Source organism: Ambystoma mexicanum, chromosome 1p (genome assembly GCF_040938575.1).
Source record: "Ambystoma mexicanum isolate Mex_15411 chromosome 1p, UKY_AmexF1_1, whole genome shotgun sequence".
NCBI classification, from domain to species: Eukaryota; Metazoa; Chordata; class Amphibia; order Caudata; family Ambystomatidae; genus Ambystoma; species Ambystoma mexicanum.
In genome coordinates, this window is record NC_090921.1 from 233,458,708 (window position 1) to 233,475,205 (window position 16,498).

At 48.6% G+C, this 16,498-nt stretch overlaps 1 non-coding gene across 1 annotated transcript; it reads left to right on the plus strand.

The window, feature by feature from the left end:
* Nucleotides 1-11,731: 11,731 nt before the first annotated feature.
* Nucleotides 11,732-11,813, plus strand: TRNAS-CGA (transfer RNA serine (anticodon CGA)). Its single transcript has one exon. It is a non-coding gene; the product is annotated as a tRNA-Ser (tRNA).
* The last annotated feature ends 4,685 nt before the right edge of the window (nt 11,814-16,498 follow it).

Sequence of the window (16,498 nt, forward strand, 5' to 3'; positions counted from 1 at the left end):
TAACCCGAGTGCTGCCCGACAGTACTTTTGGCCAAGAATCAGGAACCGCCGTCCCCTTGACCCTCCCATCTCCCAAACTGCCTCGGACCCAGGGCGGTCAGATTAGCCCCTGAAAGGGGGCTGTAGCTTGGGGGGGTCACCCATGGGTTTCAAGCTAACAGGGATGAGGGTAGAGCTGACTAATGTACCAGATTCCCACGGGCGCCCTCGACCATTGCATCTTTCCAAAACCTCACTTGCCAAATCTGCGTCCCCTAAAACCACTCTAACAATGTCCGTTTTAGCTGCATAATTGGACAGTCTAGTGCACTCTAACAAGGAGTCTGTTGACACAAACACACACTCCCCTACAGCCCGTCCCTTGGTTCTCTTTTGTCCATGGATAATTTAAGGACTCTCTTGAGGAATACTGTGGAGCTGGAGTGGCCTTGGTGGATATGGTGCCCAGACGTAGACCTCCCCCGCCCGAGGGTTGACACACCAGTCCCCCTCCCCACAAAGCACATGTTACGCTGGACTCTACCTGCAAAATTCTGAATTGGCGGTGGCGCAATAGCTGTAGTCCCATTAAGCTCCCTCAAAGGGGGTGGTGCTGGGGAATGGGCCACCCCTGAATGGCTCCTTTTGGGCCGGGAGTTCTGGGAGTGGGCAGGGGTGCGAGGGATACAACCCTGAGTTAGAGACTGGCTTCGGACCCCCAGGCCCAGTCTCCGCTAACACCTCTCCTCTCCTCCACGCACTACCCTCCCCCCTGACCCCAAGCACCTCCTTGGTCAAAACCATTAGGAGGTTTTTGATCTCCACCAGCTCGGGGAGCAGGAGTTGGCACCGACAACTAGGCAGATCGGCACATGCAATAGAAAGAGGGACTTGCGAGCACCGGGCTCCAGTTGAGAGGGGGTCCGGGGCCTGGAGAGGGCTGATCTGTAAGGGGGAATCTAACCCCCATGGGGGCAGCAGGCCTGGGCACGCACCCCTTGCAGGGAAGGGGTCTAGATTTTGCACTCTTACCCAGATCAAAATTGCCCACCCCCCTAGTGGCAAGGGCCAAAGGAGCAGAAGCAAAAACGGACAATGAGTGGACTTCAGGGAGAACCACTGTCGACAGCGGGGTTGGTGGAACAAGGTTCGGGTCAGAGGGTGGGTGGGAAGGTTCCAACGGTGGGGCCAATACAACGAGCCCTTTTGGCAGCTTTAAAATGCCCAATGAAATCCTCTCACATCCAGTGGCCAGAGTGTCCAGAAGAGCGGAGGTGGCTACACAGTCAAGGCCCCCTCCAAGGGTTAAGAGGTTGACCGGTGGCAATTTTCATCCAGAAATTGGCTTTGCAGGGCAGAAGTGAGACGAGGTGATGAAGCAAAACCACATGTGGACCCAGAGGAACAAAGGAGGGCTGTGGGGCTATGGGTACTTGGTAGAGGGGTGCAGGGCAACTTGGGTGCAGGCCCCTGTCCACTGGGCATAAATGGACGGGTAAGCCCTCCATTCACAAGTAGGCTCCCAGTACAGGCTTCAGTAACGTGCATGACCCCGGGTGCCTTGTGTTGCAAGCCTCCCCCTAGTCGTCTCCCCATGATCCATTTTCGGTGCTCCACTGGGGCCGAGCCTTGTAAGCTGGACAAAAGAGTGGATTTGGAGAGATGGATGGGGGTGAGAGGGGAGGAGAGGTCCCTCTCTTCCGTAGGACCGTGGACTCCAAAGCTGGCACCCCCAAGGAGGCTGACCATCCTGTGATGAGGAGGGATTTTGGAGATCAGAATCCAAATTCCAGAATCCAAAAGAAAAGGAAAATCTCACCTTACCCCCTACACAGTGTTAGGGACAATGAGCTTCGGCACTGGTTCTTGTGCCGTGTGTAAGGTCCAGCACGGTGTTTGAAATAAGATGCTAGGTGCTAGGTGCTCCACGCCGTCTGGGTGCTAACACCCAGGCGGGAGCAAACACCCGCACCCTTTCCTCCCGCGGGCTTCCACCCTCGCGGGCTATGGCGGCGGCTTTAGTCCTGCAGGGGGTGGGGCCAAGCAGCAGCAGAGGACAGCCTCCCAGCTCCCAGGGCCGAGAACACCCGCGCCATTTCCTCCCACATACAGCAACATGTCGTCCGCATATAGGGAGACGAAGTGCCGCTCCCCGTTCACCTTGATGCCTATGGTGTCATATTGCTGTCTCAAATAGATCGCGAGAGGCTCCAGGGCCAAAATGTAGACATAGGGGACCACGGGCATCCTTGTCTAGTACCCCTACTACGTTGCCACCTCTCTGATATCACAGATCCCATCTTTACTCTGGCCAGCGGTTCACTATACAAAATCTCCGCCCATCTTACATAGCCAGGCCCTAACCCATATTGTTTCAGGGCCGCCAGCAGCCACGGCCACTTGACGGAGTCGAAGGCCTTGATCGCATCCAGGGACACGATTGCCATTTCCTCCTCACTTCCGCTGCCAAACTCAATGATCCTCTGAAGTCGCCTATGATTGTTGGTGATGTTTCTATGGGGGCATAGCCTGTTTGATCCGGATTTATTAACTTACCAATGACCTTTTTCAGTCTATTCGCCCAGACCGCAGTTAATATCTTCCAGTCTTGGTTCAACATTGACACAGGTCTGAAGGAACCACAGCTGCGCCCTGGTTTATTTGGTTTAGGGAGAGGTACTATAACAGCCTCTCTCCGTGACTCCGGCAGGGTACCCGTCTGAAACGCCTCATTTATCATCTCTAGCAGCGGGGGGAGGACCTCTTCTATATAAACCTTGTAAAATTCACTTGGCAGCCCGTCTGTCCCTGGGGTCTTACTAGTAGGCAACTGCCTCACCACCTCCCCCAGTTCTTCCAGGGTAATCGGGGAGTCCAATTCCTCTCTTTCCTCCTCACTTATCTTGGGCTGCCCCATATCCTCAAGCGTTTCTTCTATCATTGCCCGGCTACTTTCCCCGTCTTCCCCGTATAGCACTTTATAATAATCCACAAACGCTTGGTTAACTCCCTCCTGGGTATCCTTTATGCTACCATCTTCCCTCTCAATGGTTCTGATTGTGGCTCTAGGGGTCTCGCTCTTATATAACCACGCCAAAAGTCTCCCCGGTTTATCACCTCCCGCATGCTGTCTCTCTATGTACCTTTTATAGTTAAGGTTGCACAACCTCTCCCTGTAATCTGCATATTTTTGCTGCAGCTTAAGTATCAAATTTAGTTTCTCCGCTGTATCGTCGCCGGCTTTTAAGGCCTCTTCCAATTTTGCTTCCGCCTCCCTCAGTTCTGTTCAAACCCCACCCTGTAGGCCCTTGGATTTCGCCATGGCCGCCCCCCTCATAAACACTTTAAAGGCCTCCCATAGTGTCCCCGCCGAGTCCACACTCCCAGTATTGGTTTCAAAATAATTTACTAGCTCCTCCCGTAAATCTTCTCTAAAGAAGGGGTCTCTCAACGCCTCCGCTCGTAGGCGCCATGTCGGGATCCTCACCCTCGGGGGGCAATATTGCCACGCAAGAATCAGGGGCGAGTGGGCCGAGAGGACCCTGGCCCTGTACTCTATGTGCGCAATTTCCGCTATCATTTCTGGTGATGCGAAGACAAGGTTCAGCCTTGTTGATAACTGCTGTGGGGCCGAGTAATGCGAATATTGCCTTTCCCCAGGGTGCCACACTCTCCATGAATCTTCCAACCCAAAGTCATCAAGCAGTGTCTTTAGCGCCCTGGCTGCAGGGGCCGGTCTATCCAATTTCCCTTCTGATCTATCCACCCTCGGGTTCAATACACAGTTGAAGTCACCTCCCCAGATCACTGCGCTTCCCACACACACGCTCAGATTCGCACTCAGTGTCCTAATGTACGCTGCCGTGTTCTGGTTCGGGGCGTACGTGTTAACAATACTATTTATTTAATTATTTATTTATGATATGTTCATAGCCAAAAAATGGCTTTACATATACAAACAATTTACACATATAAATAGTTTAAAACACTGTACACACAATCCATGAAAATTAAAAAACAGTTTTCATACAAAAATACCCTCTGATAGATCCTTTAAAATTGTTAAAACTAGTTCATACAATTTCATCATGTGATATATTAAGTTAATATCATTTCCTTCCAACAGTTTTTTTCCAAATGATTTCAACATTCTCTGTTAAACAGGAGTTTTTGTAGCGTAAAAGGAACTTTTCGCGAATAAGTGCCAAACTCTCACAGTAACATATTAAGTGTTTGGCATTTTCAATTGCTATCAATCCACATAATCTGCAAAACCTTGTATTCCTCTCGAGTCTCAATTTAGCTCCGAGGATTTCCAACGTATCACTACGGTTAAACTTGAACAAAAAATACTGTCTTACAGTTGCAGCGGTAGGGAAAGCAAACTGATATTTGGGTTTCTCAGATGTTAACGACCAGTGTTCAAAGAATAAATCACTTGTGGACTTTGTGGACAGAGTAATCATGTCACGCTCCTTTGCATAGCTATATATCACTCCTTGTAATCGTTTTTTAATCTTAGTTTGCTTTATGGGTAACCAACTCTTCGTATTAACTGTCGCCCATTTCTCATATACAGCATGAAGTCTGCTTAAAGATGAAAACTGTTTTTTGTGGTCTTCCTTGATGAATGTTTTCATCAGTTCAACCACAAAAGTACTAGTAGATAGCATACTTAATTTTGCATACTTAGTTTTGCATACAACACTGCTGATTTATATTCCAAAATGTCTTTCGCGAATCTAAAATTATATTCTAGTAAAATATATTCACATGATGTTGCGCTAGGTAACCTGAACAATGATTTTAGAATTTTTCCTTCTAATATACACATTTCATTAGCATATTTACCTCCCCAGATGTCAGCGCCGTATAATAAGCAAGATATTACCTTACTTGTATATAAAAGTAGAATGGTATTTACAGAGATACCTCCTTGCTTTCCTATGAATTTACTAATTCTGCCAGAGTTATTTAAGCATAGAAGTTTAGTTGCCTCCCAATGGGGTTTCCATAGTAACTTAGAATCAATTATTACTCCCAGGTAACGATAACATTCAACTTTTTCAAGTCTTTCTGAATTCAACATCCACTTAAAGTTGTTGGACCAAGTTAGTTTAGTGGTGCCTAGAAAGGCCATTACCTTTGTTTTTGCAATGTTAATCTTTAACCCGTTGTTTTCAGAAAAATGCAGCAAATGGTTTAATCTTATTTGAAGTCCTGCCGACATATAATCTAATAGGACCAGGTCATCAGCATAGCCTAGCCAAGGTAGCTCTATTGTACCAATCTTCACTGGGTTAACTATGTTTTTGTTTACCTCGTTCATACAATCAGCTAGGTAAAGATTAAACAATGTTGCTGCAAGTCTGCAGCCTTGTTTTACTCCACAGGTTGTGGGAATTGATTGGGAGAGCAGTCCTTCACCATCTAGGCGAACTCTAACTGAAGTGTCAGAATAGAGTAGCTGTATCATGAACAAAAGCCCTTCTGGGATCCCCCCCAGTTTCAGTTTGTACCAGAGTTTGTCTCTTCGCACAGTATCAAATGCTGCAGAGAAATCTATGAACACAACATATACTGGTAGCTTGCAAACATTTCACGAGTATTCGACAGCTGATACTAGATTAATAATATTGTGAGTGGTGGAAGATTTTGCTCGAAACCCAGCTTGGTAGATCGGCAAGATCTTATTCCTCTCTATCCATATATTTAGGTCATCGAGTAAAACCTTTGCAAATAATTTTGCCGGAATGTCCAGCATCGCTAAGAATACTTATCTCCCTATTCTCTACCAATCCCCTCAGCATAACCATCCTCCCGTCTGTCTCAGCCACCACTTGCAACCGCTGAAACGGGACATGTGGCGCCACCCATATAAGTACTCCTCTTGCGTAGGCCGAGTACGAAGAGCCCACCAGCACCCCCTTCCACTTTCCCGCAATTGTGTCAATCTTCTCACGTGCAAGGTGAGTTTCCTGTAGCAATGCAATATCTATTTTCTGCATGCGCAGATACAGCATAACCTTGTTCCTTTTTAAATAGCTATTAAGCCCCCGCACATTCCATGTGAGTATTTTAAGGTCCCCCATAGCCCGGTATGATCCCATTCCCACCCCACCAGGTGCAGTGTAACCTTGAGTTCCATTCCAATCTATATAGGCTCGCATCCCCTTCTAAAACCCTGTTAACCACAATCACACCAAACTTCCCACTCCCTCTCCCCCCCGCCTCCCAACCCTTCCCCAACACTCTCCCCCCAACTGTTGCCCAACTCCATCCCTAGATCTCAGGCTCCCCCGCATCTAGCTCTTTCCGGCTTTCGCCTGTACTCGAAGCTCTGCAGGGTGAGGCCGCCCTAGTGGCCAACCTACTATAACTACAACTACAATTCGGGGGGTAGGGTGCTACCGCCCTGCCGCTCCAATAGCACATCAAAGAACTACACATTGCTATACAGTTTAAATATATGTAACCACCACTATATTCAAGTCCATCAATTCTCTCACAATCCGCAATATGTTATCGGATATCAGCCTCCTACCGCCAGGCCCATCGTTCTCAGCCTTCGCCTAGGATGTCCGCTCGCTGCCATAGCAAAATGCATACCGTGTGTGAGTCACTTTTCACGTCCATTTTGTGTCTCCTCTGTGTCTTGATCCGGGCAGCCCTGCAGATCCAACCACCTTGTCGCTTCTTCCGGAGTGTCAAAAAAGTGCATTTTGCCCTTATACACGACCTTCAATTTCACAGAGTACAGCAGCATATATTTTATCCCAGCTGCCCGCAGCCTCCTTTTGATGGTTACATAGCTGTACCGCTGCCTCTGGACCAGCATAGTGTAATCCGGGTATGCCGTGATAGTGCTCAAGGCCCTCTCGATTTTTCTGCCTTTCCGAAAATACTCCAATATTTTTTCCCGGTATTTATAGTTCAGTATCTTGCCAATTATCGCTCGTGGAGGGGCCCCCGGTCTCGGCTTCCGCATGAGGGCTCTATGTGCACGCTCGACCACAAATCCTTGCGAGAGTGTACCGACACTGATTCCTTGTAGGAGTAAGTTCTCGATATAATCAGTCGGGTCCTGGCCCTCCTCGCCTTCCGGCAGCCCCACCACACGAATGTTGTTTCTCCTCGCTCTCCCTTCTGCTTCTTCTGCTCGAGACTCCAAGTTGGCCACTTGTTGCTTGAGGACATGGATCTCTTTTGTATTGTTGGCACCAGTGTCCGTATTAGATTTCACCGCGCCCTCCAGACTCCTTGTGCGTTCTGCCAGTCCCCTGACATCCTGTCTCAGCAGGGAGACTTCGATGCCCACTGCTTCAATCTTAGCCTCCAGGGAAGTGCGTAGGTCCATCATCGGAACCCCCCAAGATTCCTTCAGCTCCGTAATGGCTTCCAAAATCTGACGATTATCAGCCGCTGTCGCGCCCTCAGCCTGTGCCATCGGGCCTTTGGTTGAGGTGGCCGCAGGAGACAGTTGTGCTTTCGCAAAAATGTCCATCGTGGGCTGTTTGATCTTGTTCTTGCCCACGGCCCCTCGCGCCGCCATTTTCTGGTTACCATTGGGTCTCCCTATCACGATTCAGCGACCCAGTGTCTCCCCAGGCCCAATTTCCGCTCTTTACCGACTGTCGCGGTGGTCTCCAGGCAGTCGCAACCTCCACCTCCTCTCGCCGCTGCTAGTTCAATGCCGAGCGAGCGCTTCTCGTGCTGGTCGTGGTGCGGCCTGCATTTTCACACCTCTGCTGCCCTCGGGCCCCTGCCGTACGAAACCCTGGTTTCGTTTCTTTTGTTGTCGGCCATCTTGTGTGACAATGGACCGAGCCGCCGCCGTCATTCGTCGAGCAATTCCTCCAGACTCCCGCTTACGATTTTTCTCGATCTTTATACAATGAGCGAAGCATCCATTCCCATGCGTGTGTTATCGATTCTGGAACCAGTGGCGCACTTATAAAGGTAGTTTGTACGGATCATCTGTCGGATCCTCCGGAGCTCCACGGGAAGCACGACTTACTCCATGGCTGCTCAAGCCACGCCCCCCTCTCAATAGTTGCCCACCTTGTCTCAGGTTCCTTCAGTTTCATACTGATGAAGCAAATGGGGTGTTCTCTACCTTTCTCATCCAGTTGATTAAGGAATGCACCTATACGTGTATTGGAAGCATCTGTTTGCACAATGAAGGGTTGGTGGTAGTCAGGAGATCTTAGAACTGGAGCTTGACAAAGGGCTCTTTTTAGGCTTTCAAAGGCCTGATTGCACTCCTCATTCCATTTGACCTTTTTAGGAAACTTAGGAGAGGAGATCACATTCAGTGGAGAAGCTATGGTCCCATAGTTCTCAATGAAATTCCTGTAAAACCCAGTGAGACCTAAGAAGGCTCTCACCTGGGTTTGAGTAGTAGGTGTTGTCCAATTTTGCACAGCTTCTATCTTGCTGAGCAAAGGCCTTATTTCACCACCTCCTACCTCATGTCCAAGGTAGACCATTTTACTCTGACCGGCTGGTTATGGATGTATAAATCCATGAATACGCTGTGCGCCAAAATGGGTTTTGGCGCACGCGGCTGGCGAAAGCTGCTACAGGCGCACTCTGTGTGCCAGCCGCGGCCGCCACTTCTGCGCTTAATTCCATGAATTACCCCCGCTGTCTCTTAGTAGGCTAGTAGTAGGTGGGGGATAAGATAGGCGGCGGTTGGGGAAGCCTTCCATAGAGCAACCTTTCTTTGAATGCAGGCTTAAACTGACAAATATAGTTCACAGTTGCCGAAAGGTGATTGGTTTCAGCCGTGCTCAAAATTGGCTTTCACTAGAAATACACCGACTACAAAACTGGAGGTGTCCTTTAGGCTCCAGTCTCTCTGGAGGCGTGGGAACGAATCCCACCGCTGCCAACTGTTTTATTATTGTGCGCTTTTGAAAATATATAATGCATGTACGATTTTTTTCACCCATTCCTCGGATTTCTACTTTCACCGGGCTCCCTTAGATAGACGCACTTTGTAATGCACGCTTGCTTTTTCTCAAAAAGGGAGACTTTTGTGCTCATTCTGTTTTATGACATGAACGTCTTCTAAACACCGACTATATCGGTATTGCATAGTTGTTGTTTTTTTCATACTTGTTTAAACTAACGTTTCCAAATATGCAACTTTCCCATATGTTGCTTCCTTAGTTGTACATTCCAGTCAGAGAACCAATCCCGATAAGGGAAAACAGTTTTCCACCTGAAGAAGGTCTAGCAGTGCCATCTCCGCAGGCAGTGCTATGTCCCTTTATGAACCAGGAGGCCAGAAGGCGGAGTTCTGAGATGATGCAGGAGTTGGAGAGGGGGAATTCTGGAGGATAACTGAAAAGGGAGACAGTAGGAGGCTGGAAAAAGATGGTTAGGAAGAAAGAAAAGTTGATTGGGAAAAAAAGAGGAATAGGTGGAAGTGAAAGAGGAGGGGAAGAGGGGGAACTTCATGCGAATGAAGGAACAGGCGGGGAAAAGTCAGTAGTGGGTGGTAGAATAGAAGGTAGTAGCTGGAAGTGGGACGATCAGGAGAATTGAGGAAAGGTTGAAGGAGATCAGCACATGGCAGAGGGGGAAGGTGTTAACTAGAGATTGAAAGAAGTAGAGAGGAAAAGATGAAGGAGGGAGTTAATCTAGGAGATAAGAAGGAAGAGAAGAGGAATGATCTGGTGCTGGGATGTAACAGCAGGCCTTTAAGTGTACCAGGGCTAGCCTGGACCGAGCCCCGTCAGTTGCCAAAAAGCCCTGCCGGTGGCCACCCCGAACGAGCCCCAGCCGCTCAGAAAACATCTGTCAAGCAGCCTGTGTAGCTGAAGTGCTGCAGTTACACAGGCTGCATGCAGGTGTCAGCACCTCGGAGGTACTGACACCTGCAAGCAGCATGTGTAACTGTGCAGTGCTACACAGGCTGCTTGAAGTCTCTGTACTCAGAAACAGGAGGAGGGCTTGACTGCCCAGCTCTCCTTTTGTTTCTGAGTAAATAGTCATCACGCAGCATGAAGCCAAGGGGCTTCATGGCTTAATGCTTAATGCTTGATGACTTAACTCGAAAACAAAAGGAGTGCTGTCAACCCGCCTCCTGTTTCTGAGTACAGAGACATCAGCAGCAGGATGACATTTCATTCAAAGAGCTGGTGGTTTAGGAGTTGCCTACCACCGGATCCTTGGATAAAGGGACTGCCTGCTGTGTGTGAGCTGGGGCACACTTGTGTCACACCTTTGGTGCACCCAACCCCTTCTTTTGTTTAAATGAAGTGACTGAGTGCATCAAAGGTAATAATGCCAGTGCAGGCCAGCTCTCCTTCTGTTACCAGCACTCCCCTAACCTTAGGCGAGGGAGGGCTTTCCTTGGGGCGTGGCCTGCGTAGGCCACACCTCCCTCAGGAGACCCGTCCCCCTGGATTTCTAATCTCACTTAAAGCAACGTGTAACAGCCATGGGGAAAGTGAGCTCCCAGACAAGGAGGGGCTTGCAATAGAAGAGCAGGAGAACCTGGACAACGAGGGGCTTGCAATAGAAGAGCAGGAGAACCTGGACAAGGAAGAGGTTGCACTAGAAGAGCAGGAGAACCTGGACAAGGAGGAGGTTGCAATAGAAGAGCAGGAGAACCTGGACAATGAAGAGGTTGCAATAGAAGAACCGGAAAACCTGGACAGGGAGGAGGTTGCAATAGAAGAGCCGGAAAACCTGGACAGGGAGGAGGTTGCAATAGAAGAGCAGGAGAAGCCGGACAAGGAGGAGATTACAATAGAAGAGCAGGAGAACCTGGACAAGGAGGAGGTTGCAATAGAAGAGAAGTAGAAAACTAGTGTAGGGAAGGTTGGGCGTTCATGTTCCGCTAGAAAGAAGCTGATAGGCCTTAAGTCCAAGGAGCATCGGGAAATAGGGGTGGACGATTGAGCATGTCACAGAACATGGAAGAGGTAAAGGAAAAGTTAGAGGAAGGAACTAGTGGAAAGGAAAAGAGAATGAGCTGAGGAGGGTACCCTGGTAGTGCTTTAAATGGAAAAAAAGAAGTGCAGGTATTCACCAAGTTACAAAGCTGGACATTTCGGCACAGTGCTTTTGGCGCTGGACCTTTTCGGCACACCCTGTTGTCCTCAGGCATTGCCCAGTGAGATTGAAGTATGTGCCAAGGAGCACACACTTTGGTAAAGCAGTGTATCTGAGATCCTTGCAAACAAACGTCCAGTTTGTCGTTATGTAAATTGTGTTGAGAAAGTTTGAATATCTAGATTAAATGAGGCTTTCTTTTTTGCGTATCAAACTCGCAGATCATAGATGTAAACTAGAATGGGAGTTTTATTATTGCGCGCGTTCATTGCCTAATAAGAATGTTGGTAGGTAACTGGATTGCCAGTGAAGGCTGCCGCATTTTAATAAAGCAGGAAAAGAACCGAGCAACACGTGATCTGAAAACTCTTGAATGATGCAGTCAGATAACCTGGTACAGGCGCAACAACAGTCTTGTCATGTGTGAGAGGCAGCCGTGAGAGGCGTGCTCAAGTCTTTACATCTGAACACGATATCCGAGCTGAGGTCGTTCACCAAATACCTAATTCCTCCTCTAGGTCATTCTGCGTCTATGCAAGTTGGGCAATCTTGCCTCTTCCCTAAACTGCGCTTCCGCTTTGTAACAATAGTTTCTGGTTTCTTTGCCAATTCCTACCACAACTATTTATTGTATCACTGGGCAGCGATAATACGTATACGAAAAGCACAATTTACGTTTTCGCAAGCTGTGATGGCCGAGTGGTTAAGGCGTTGGACTCGAAATCCAATGGGGTTTCCCCGCGCAGGTTCGAATCCTGCTTACAGCGTGTGTTTTTATTTTCAAACGCTTGGTACTTTATAACGCAGACACATCGCATTTGCTGTTAGTCCCATACCCCAATTCCCATCAATTAGAATTCAAATTTCACTTCCCAGAACGACTGATGAAACCAGTCTCCTTTAAGTGTCACCGGAATATCAAATTTTATTCAGAAAATAATAAATTTTAAATCCAAAGCAAGCACTTTGCATAAAAATAAAGCAAAAAAAACGCTGTGAAGGGCACAAAAGTATTATTTTCCCATAGGAGGCTACTGTGTTAAGTCCATTCAGCTTATTTATCACATTGCTTCAAGGCAACAATATTGTATAATATACTATAGAGATGGGCCTCGTTACAAGGGTGGCGGCCACGGTATGAACGGTGCCGGTAAGCCACCGGCACCGTTCATACCGGGCAGCCGCATTAGGAGTTCTGCTCGTGGGTTCCTGACAGCCCGCCAGGTGTTATTGGACAGAATGGGGATTGGGAGCCCGGCATTACCTCCACCCGTGAATGGGCAATTAGCGGCCCACTCATCTCGTAATGGGCCGGTTATTGCCCAATCGCGAGCGGCGGTGCCGGTAGCAGGCATGGCGGTAGCCGTGCCTGCCATACAGGCACGGCTACCGCCATGCTCGTAATGAGGCCCAATGTAATGCAAAACAGCCTTGCAAAGAACGTAAGCCATTCTAGCTGCCTATTGGGGCTAAAATAAGCATTGCAAGTTGTGTGCACTCAGTAAACAACCAAATAACAGGCAAAGCACATTACCACTGAACAATAACAACTTACATGCATGGTAAGTCTGTTAGGGAGAATTCTCCAAATGTGCTAATTTCCCTTACCTTTTGAGACCCCCCTGTGCTGGATTTCTGGAATTTAATGTTTTACCTGAAAAGAGTGTGAGTCTTTTTATCCCACTCTTTCATGTATTTTGATGTGTGTTTTACTTTCGTGTTCTTTGGTTATGGAATTTTAAAACAACTCCAGTGTCATCATCTGTTTCTGTGTGTCACACAGCACCTTCAGTGCAGTGGCACAGGAGTGTCTCTCAGACTCCCCCAGGTTTAAATACTTTCTTTGGGACTGACTATTGTCTCTCAGAGCATGTAAAGTTAAATTGACTTTACTTTTCTCTTTAAATGTATTGACCCAGCACAACCTATCTTACTATAGAGTGCTGGAGGGGTTGCCTCGCTTTCCCTGAGTCAAAAAACTCATGTAACAGTAAAATGTTACCTTTTCCTATTTTAAATGGCTGGTGGCAGTGGTTTAGATCAACTACCGTGATTTTTTCGACCGCTAACAACGGTAACTAAAAATCAGGATTAGCCATGTTTTTCAATATGGCGCCCCAGACCTATCTGTAAAAACAGACTCCGGTCATCTTTTTTTCCCCATTTCTTTTAGGAAAAGTCCTTCTTGTGTTTGTATCTGCACGCCAAACCAGGTTTGGTCCCTTTGTTCGTGCCCTTTGGCGGGCTTCTGAACTGAAGCCCTCCTCTGGTGCCAGAGTGTCTGGGGTGGATAGGATGTGAGGGAGGTGCCCGAAACTCTCTGTGCTTAGTCTCCTAGGAGTCCTGAATGCACTCTGGTGTGATTGGCCGGCTGGCTGTCCGGCAAGGACAGCCACCCTGCTGTGTGAGTGACAGCCAGGCTGGAATGAATGGGGGATAACTGTTCTAAAGCAGGTCTCTGGGACTTGGAAAGCAGAGTCGACCACTGGAACGAAAGAACCGAAGATGAAAGGAAGAGGACTGCAGCAACTCCTGGACGACCGGTGAAGCCCTGCTGCAGGTCCGAATTGCCTGAAACTCCGACAAAGAAGCCATTCAAGGTTCACGTCTTCCCTTTAGTTTGGTGCGAACAATCAACTCGTAAGCCACCTGGACACCGTCCTATTCTGGTCGAATTTTCATCAGAGTGTTGTTGAAAACCGTATAGCCAGAGGGAAGGAAACCAGGGGGACCCCTAAGGCACTCGCACCTTAAACCGACGTCTTGCTACAGCTTTTGGCTTCTTCCCTGGACAGTGCAGGAACCTCCCGACATCCTCCTTCTTTTCCCCACGACTGAAGCATAGGAACAGCGAGATCTGTTCGAACTGCCAGGAACAACTGATTCAGCTACAGCTTTCTGCATTCAAAAGGTACTGTGCAAACGCGGTCCGGAAAACTTTTCGGCCATTGAGAAAGTGCATGAAACTTTCCTCAACTACGAAGGCTTGTCCTTCCCTAAACATTCGTCAAACTTTTCGCCTAGCCAAATCCTTTAAAAATCTGTGGCAAAGACATAACCGTTAATTTACCAGTACTGTGCTATCCTATACAAAATACTCTGAACCATTGACTTTGGCCCAGGCCTATTGAGAAGATTTGCTGGTTGTATTTAACTGTTACCCTTGCCCTGCCTATGAATGTATTTGGGCTGTCTATTCTTATAATCTTGTCTTTTCCCTCCCTTCTTAAGTATTTGAAGTGCTGTATTGCGCACACTTCATTTTTTAGCTAAACTTGTTCAATTACATACCGGTTGGATTTTTGTGGTGTGTTAGTGTGTGATATTGAGTTGCTTATGCTAGTGTGTAATGTTTTTATAAATGACTGAGTAAATAAATGTATATTCTTTTACTGAGAACCCTTGAATAAGTGTTTACTTGAATCGTTGTATTGGTTGGTCCTTTGTGTAACTTGTTCTACTGCTCACTTAAACTCTTGAGATACGTCTGGCTGCTCAGACATCGCTACCACTTTACTGTGTAGTACGGGCTTGTACCAAAGGTGAAATTGTGCTTACACTTTTAGTCCTAATTACCTGTAGTGTTCACAAAGGGTACTGCAGGTGATTCTGCCTACAGCGGTGAGGATAAAGTATACTTGTTACATTTAGGGGCCGATTCAGGGAACAAATGTGCACCGAAAATCTTGGCGAAAGCCGGCGTAAGTGTGAAACGATAAGCGCACACGTGCGATTCATGGAAGGGCCTGCGTGTGTTTCCGGTGGGATGTGCGCCAAATCCGTGCGTGGCACACACGGGCGCACACGTCATTGAAACATCCATAACGCACAACGTTAGTGCACACACCAAAAAGGGGGGGGGACACGGGGCGTAACGTGCAGAATGGGGAACAACGTGTGAAAATAAGGGAGTAACTGGGGATGTACTGCTGGGAAGCACACGGAACGCCCACACGCACGCGAACCACACGTATTCATGGAATCGAATAGAGGAAACCCGCGCACGGCCAAAGACACACACAGGCCGAAACACGTCCGCCACACGAAGGCAGGCGGTAGTGTCCATGTGCATTACAAAAGTGTGTGCAAACAATAAACACTTATATACAGCTACGATTAATGTCACATTCTGTGGCCCCCTAGGAGAAATGATGTGTCACGCAACGCACAGGCATCCCAGAAAAGTAAGAAAAAGAGATAAGCGACCCCTGTTGCCCACGTGCGTGTAAAAAAAACACATGCAGTACGCTGTTGCAGCCAGGAACACAAAAAATATGTACGCGAACAACACGCAGGCTAGAATGCCCGTAAAAAAAAGGGGTAGGTGACAAACATGGACACCCGCAGTGGGAAAAATAGCGTGTGCAACTCACCGTCTGCCTTGCGTGTAGAAGAAGAACGCGTAGCCAACACCCACCCGCTATGAAGTAATCGCGTGTGAACCCCGGCGCCTGGAAAACACATGCACAACTTCCCATGAAAAGAACGTACAGAGCGATGGAAACCCACGTGGGATCTTCAACCCGTGCCAGGGGAACACCTGCGCATGTCATGTCACAGATGCGCTTACACGCTAAGGGCCTTTCCTCGAATTACACGCTGACGTGCAGTTTTTTCCCGTGCCAAATCACCCCGTATCAAGCTGGCCACGCAACAGCACACGGAAGACTACGCTCCTGCCCAGAAGGCCATTTTCCTGCCCCCCAGAGCTCCAAGCCTGCTCCCACCTGCCATCTGCTGCTGCCTGACTGCCTGTTGGCCACGTGCCCTGCTGTTTGGTGCCTGCACATCAGCCATCTGCAGGGGTCCAGTTACTGTGACCACCCCTGCTGGAACAGAAGACTCCCTACTGAAGTTCCATTGCATCACATCCCAGCACCAGGACCTAGTTGCCCACCCACACCTGCCTCGGGGGTTGCCATGTCGGGGGAAACACCATCGGAGACCACTAGCAACCCCCATCAAGAGAGGCAGAGGGCTACCAGCTTCAGTGCGGCAGAAGTTGGTATCCAGGTGGAGCAAGTCCTGATGAATGATGATGCCCTCTTTGGAAGTTCACGCGGCGACAATGAAGGATGGATGAGGATCTGGAAGGACATCATGGCTGCCATCCACGTGGAGGGGGTGGCAGCCACAACATGTAACACGTCCGGAAGCACTGGGAGGACTTCAGGTCCAGGACCCTCAGCAAGGCCCGGCGCCTCTTGAAGGCAAAACATGCAGAGGGATGCTGGGTCAGCCTTACCAACATCCAGATGAGGGCCCTGGAAGGCATAAACTCAGTGCTCCACCTCCAGATCCTTCAGAAGCAGACCCGTCCGGAGTCGAGCGGTATGTGACCATGCATACTGATTGGACGCTGTGCATGTTGAGGTGTGGCAGGAGTGTGCAGGTTGGACATATGTCTTGGAAGGCCCATGTATGGATGTGTATGTACAGGGACATGAGCCTG